Source organism: Parasteatoda tepidariorum, chromosome 9, assembly GCF_043381705.1.
Source record: "Parasteatoda tepidariorum isolate YZ-2023 chromosome 9, CAS_Ptep_4.0, whole genome shotgun sequence".
NCBI lineage: Eukaryota > Metazoa > Arthropoda > Arachnida > Araneae > Theridiidae > Parasteatoda > Parasteatoda tepidariorum.
Genome location: NC_092212.1, coordinates 87910247 through 87916213, shown reverse-complemented (window position 1 = coordinate 87916213; position 5967 = coordinate 87910247).

Here is a 5967-nt window from a genome sequence, read left to right as displayed (position 1 = left end):
GTAGACAGTTATCAAAAAATGTCTAAGAGTTGAAATGCAATAGAATATGTAAAAAAGATAATATCCACCATATATCCAAAAGAGAACATTCTACTATATAAAAGATGCAGGTTTAAGGGGGGGGGGAAATCAACTTGTTCTAATCAGTTTTAAAACAAGCTGATTTAAATCAATCAAGGAACCCTGATTAGATAGAGACATCCAGAATACAGGGTGCATAGCTAGATTTTTTAAGAAACTTTTAAGTACTTTTTAAGCACTCAAAAAATATTTTTAATCACCCTCAAAAAAGAAATCTTAATTAGTTCAGTAATAGAAATTATTTTTTCTATCGCTGAAAGTCCTTAATTTGTGAACATAAAATCAATAAAATTCAAAAACATTTTCACAAACTTCGCATAATCAGTTTCTGACACGGCAAAGAAAAAATCTCTTTTTAAAAAGATAGAAAATTAAAGCACTTTTTACGATTTCCAAATAAAATTTTTAAAAAATACCTCTAAGGGCTCTTAAAAAATGTTAATCAAAAATAAGCACCTTTATGCACTTTCTCAAAACGCTATGCACCTTTGTAACAGCATGCAGGGTCTCCACCAAAATGTTTTAGGTCCCTATAACATGCCAGAATGTTTTTTTAAAAAAAAACTAACAAATTTCCCAAATATAAAATAAATAATTTTCAAAATATGCACATTTTGATCATCCCAAAAAACTCAAAACCATTTTTAAACAATGCAAAAAAAAAANAAAAAAAAAAAAAAAAAAAAAAAAAAAAACACATTGATGCTAACCATAATAACTTCAAATAAAAAAATAATTTTTAAAACCATGGAAGTTAATTAAAATAATGAAATTAAATAAACATAAAGGTATAACAAATCAAAAGGTAAGAATTATTTTGTCAAATTAAACAGTTATTAAAACATCTTTCAATGCCAAAGTACCTGAAATTTTCACAAGTACCTAAGACTTTCATTGGAACATAGAAAAATAGATTTTGCTTGTCTTTTTAATCTGATAACTACTGACTCTGATAACTGCCTTTCTGGTGATAAACTATTCAAAATATTGGTGTTTGCATGATAATTACTACTTGTAAAAAATAAAAAAAATGAAAAGCACACTTTACCCCGTAGAACATATTTTAGAAACTGTATAAGGCAATGTTATTTATTCCCTGCCCATGCGTTTTATATGCATGACATCTAATCTTGTTGTTTCTCAGCACAACAACATTTTAATAGACAAGTCTTAGTCAATTTCTTCAAGTAAAAATTAAGAGATATCAATTACATCAAAAATGTCTTACCTATTAGATGTAAAAACTCATTAACAGTTTTCAAATGACTTAATAATATGAATCACACACATTATTTGCAGTTATATAATAATGAACATAAATTGGTAGAAAGATAGTAAACATGTGGTTAAAAATGTAAGAAAAACTTAAAATTAATATTAGAATAAAATTCATTATAAACCACTTATTACCTTGTAAACAATATGCTAAATCTAAATGATTATCTACAAAATATACATCTCACTACTTTAAATACTAACACTTGCAACAAAAACAAATAGTTTTAAATAGAATAACAATAGTTTTAATGAAAGTTCTTTCGAAATACAGTAGCCATATACCTAACCTTTTTTAACATATCAATAAATGACTAAAACAAATTTTCTCTTCAAACTCATCAAAATAACTTAATATCACTAAAATCTTATGAAATACAGCAGACTTGAGTTTAGAAATTATATTATTTATTTATACTAACAAAATATTGCCTCTCACAATAAACAGTTCGTGCAGGTTAGAATATCGAGATTTGTTTCCGTTTACCAACAAACAAAGCTTGCAACTCGGATTTACCGCCAAAATCGGGGAGATATCGATATTGGCGTGGCGATCGCAACGCTCGAGTACGCCATCTGGGGGGAAACCAGTTTCATGTGTTTGGCCCTTTTCCCCTCCCTCTTCTCCTCTTTTCAATTGTATAGGAATGTACTACGATTTTATTTAATAAATGTACTTTTAATTTAATAAAAATATTTTTTTAAATTTTCGTGATGCCTTTCTTTAGAACTATGTTTAATGCAGTTCCATATAGTTTTAAAAATTAAACGATTTTAATTTACATGAAAATCAAGACAGAAACTAACGTACTTCCTTCCTCTATGACTCTCCACACGAATTATCGATAAGTCTTGTTGGGGAGAAACTTTTAAAAAAAAATCGCAGAAAACTACCAACTCGAAAGGTGCAACTCATAGCCACCCCTGGGCAAACACACACATCTGCATTTTGTTTTTTAATCTGTAAGTTTAATTTTTTTTTTAAATATGTAAGTTTAAACTCTATTTGGCACCTTAGCGATTGTAGTTGATGCGACAAATACACGATACGGAAATATACCCTTCGAATTTATAAATTATGGATAGCTTATATGCAGTGGCGTATCTAGGGTATGGCAGGCGGGGCTGGCGCCATGGGCGCATTATTTGAAAAAGGCGCAAAATCAACCAACACCAACGTTTCTTTCTTTTTTTCAAAATATTTTGATATTTTGTTTGTTTTAAAAAAATAAATTTCACATACATACGAATACAAATTTTAAAAACAATAATAAAAATTTTAAAAAAATAAATAAAACATTGAAAAGAATAATTTAGAAAACTCTCCAGAATGCAGAATAAAAATTTCCAATGATGGGATCCTCAGATAAATCTTTATTTTTACAGTACCATAAGCAAAAAGACAAGATAAACATCTCTTCATATCACATTACCAGGATGTTAAAGGGCAATTATGCGGGGATGAATAGAGCACGTGCAGGCAGAGAATACCCTTATGAAAAAATCGAGGTATAATTGTGGTATAAACAAGGTATATTTTAAAGGTATAAAGGAGGTTGTTATTTAAANAGGGCAATTATCTGGGGATGAATAGAACACCTGCAGGCAGAGGGTAGCCCTTTGGTGGTGACAGAGGGCAAAGAAATGTGAAAACCATGGAGTGTCCCTGTCTAGTTTAGCCCAATTATCATACCCTTAAATGCGTGAAGATCTTAAATTTTATCAGGGGTGAAAATCACTTTGAAAAGCGGCTTTCGAATTTGTTGAATGTATGTACAAATAGAACCCTTGCTGTAAATTGGCGAAATCCTTCCAGAAAGGGAGGTTTTGCCACACATGGTGGGAATCACTGTCACAAAACATTTAAATACTAAAAATAGGAGGTATGTATATATTTTCTTTTCTAGCAATGCCAACTGCTCCACTTTCTTTAAAATATTTTATTGAGTGGTAGTTAAAATCGAAACCATGCAGAATTTAAGATAATTCGGGTGAAATTTATAATTCTCACGTGGAACAAAATTATGTTTCACATAATTTTTTTCAATTATTTATTATTTATACGTAGAGGGGGAAAATGGTTTTACATTAACTAAACAAAGAATCATACAATAAATATAACTTTAGCTCTCAATAAAAAATATTTTTCTACATGGAGCAGAGCAAGTTTGCATCTTTGTATATGTAGATTGAGAGGGGCGTTTACTACATTATAATATTTTGTTTTCGTATATAATTATTTTTATTAAAAAAAAACATTTAATATGACCAATGATATTTTAGTAATAAAAAGTAAACTTTGTGTAATTAAATGCTCGTTATTGTATTATTATTATTATTAAAAACAATGACTTAATGGTTAAAAGAAAATGAATGTTAAAATTTGAAATGTTGGAAACATAATTATTCAAGTTTCCTGAAAAATTATTGCAATAAGTAAATATTGTTGTGTAAATTGCGTAGCATTGGTTCAGTTAAGAGTGTCGACTACCGAGAAATAGATTTCTTTTCATTTATTAAAAGATAGATTTTAGGTTTAAACACTCATAAAAATTCAATTTATTTATTTTTTAATGTATTTATTTATTTTTTAATGTATTTATTTATTTTTTAATGTATTTGTTTATTGAATTAATAGATTAAGGAACACATCTGTTAGTTGCTCAAACTGATTTTTTTTTTTGCTCTTAAGTCACAGAAATTCACACACAATTTTAATTTTAAATTAATAACTTAAGCTGAAGTTTAAATAATCCTTTTGTTTACAAATTAAGAAAAAAAAAGATATGTGTAATTTATCAAGACCTTACTTTGAATTTTTTTTAATTTCAAACCATCTCAGACACAAAATTGTTTAACCTTTTACCTGCTATAGACCTATTTTTGTAGTCATAAATTATACTTGAAAAAACTGTTTTTAAATAAATAATATAAAGTGTTTTAAATAAATAATATAAAGGTTCATATAAAGTGTCCTTTATTTATATATTTGTCCATTATAATTAAAATAAAATGGAAACAAAATATCATTGAGGCTATAATATGTATAATTTTATAACTATCTATTAAAGCAGCACAATATCAACAATCATTTTTTTTCATTAATTGATTCCCTTTATTTTAAGAAAATAAGTAAAAAATAATAATAAACATCTTATTGAAAAATTCGAGCTTGTCTATTTATGAAACATATGCATTTTTATAAAAATTTAAAAAGCCCTCTGTCCTCAAAATATTCAGAAGATTTACATTTCGCTTTTTTTTAAAAAGACCATCTTAAAACTAATTAAATTCAATTAATTTTGGAAAGATTTATTCGGATAATGGCTTTGTCTAAAAAATATCGATGGTTAAATCCTTTATTTTAAATATTAATTATTTGTTGCTTGTAAACTGAAGTTGCATTTTAATGTAAAGGTTCTCGATTGGGTAAATTTTTCATCGCTTAAAGTTTTAAACTGACTTATCACCCCAGACAATATTTAAATGTTAGAAAAATGTGTGCGCATCATTAAATTTTTAAACGAATAACAGCTAAGGCAAAATTTACTTTATTAATAATTATGTATTTGTCGATCTATGTGTTTGGATTAAATTAGATCATATGAATTTCAAATAATTTTTTCTGTATACATGTATTTCGTCTCTATCTTTTTTTTATATTTACACCTAATTGCCGCTTGAGTGCAAAATTTAAGAAACGACATTTTTATTAACTAAGGTTTAACGTAGTAATTTGGTCACATGACAGCCTACTTTGGTTTTAATAAACCGTAATTATAGAAACTTCTCAGAACTATTCAAAATATTTAATAATAATATTACATTACCTTCCTTTGAAAAACATTTTATGCTCGCTCAAAATAACATTTTTTTTAGGTAATTCTTTTAGCAATTTTTTTTTTTATCATAGATTATTGTAAAACAGTTTGTATTTATTATATTAATTCAGAACATTTCTTCTTAGAAATTAAGTTTCTATCCTCTAGTTCATTTTTTTTATTTATTTCGTGAAATATGTGAAAATTGTGTGACGAATATGAACAAAATAAATTAATATGTGTTTTTAACATTTTAATATTAGTGCAGATTTTCTAAATGTGTTTTCAATTATTATTGTACCATTGCTACATTTTTGTTTCCTTACATAAAAATAATATTCTATTTAGCTAAAATTTAAAGGAAATATATTAGGGGGGAGGAGGGTGTCATTACGATGCACAGAGTTTCGACCTGTTTTTCTAATCTAAGCTTCTAGGGAAAATTTTGAAGATCAAAAACTTAAATTCGATGAAAAATGAATGACATGATTACTAAGGGGAAGTACGTTTTTATATTCGATTTTATTGCTCAAATTATTGTATGCACTAACTTTTTAGCTTATTTCTATGGATTTAAGGAAAAATAAAGTAATTTACAATTTTATCGTAATATTTCGTAATTTAAAATAAAAGATTTAACTTTTCTCTATCGAACCATTAAAATTTTAATAGTACATGATTATCTGATACTAATAATAGGATTATCAAAGGTAATTCTTTTTCTAATTTACTTGATAGGTTCCAACCACCTTCGGACTTATGTGTATAAAGTGAACAAACAAAAATTAAA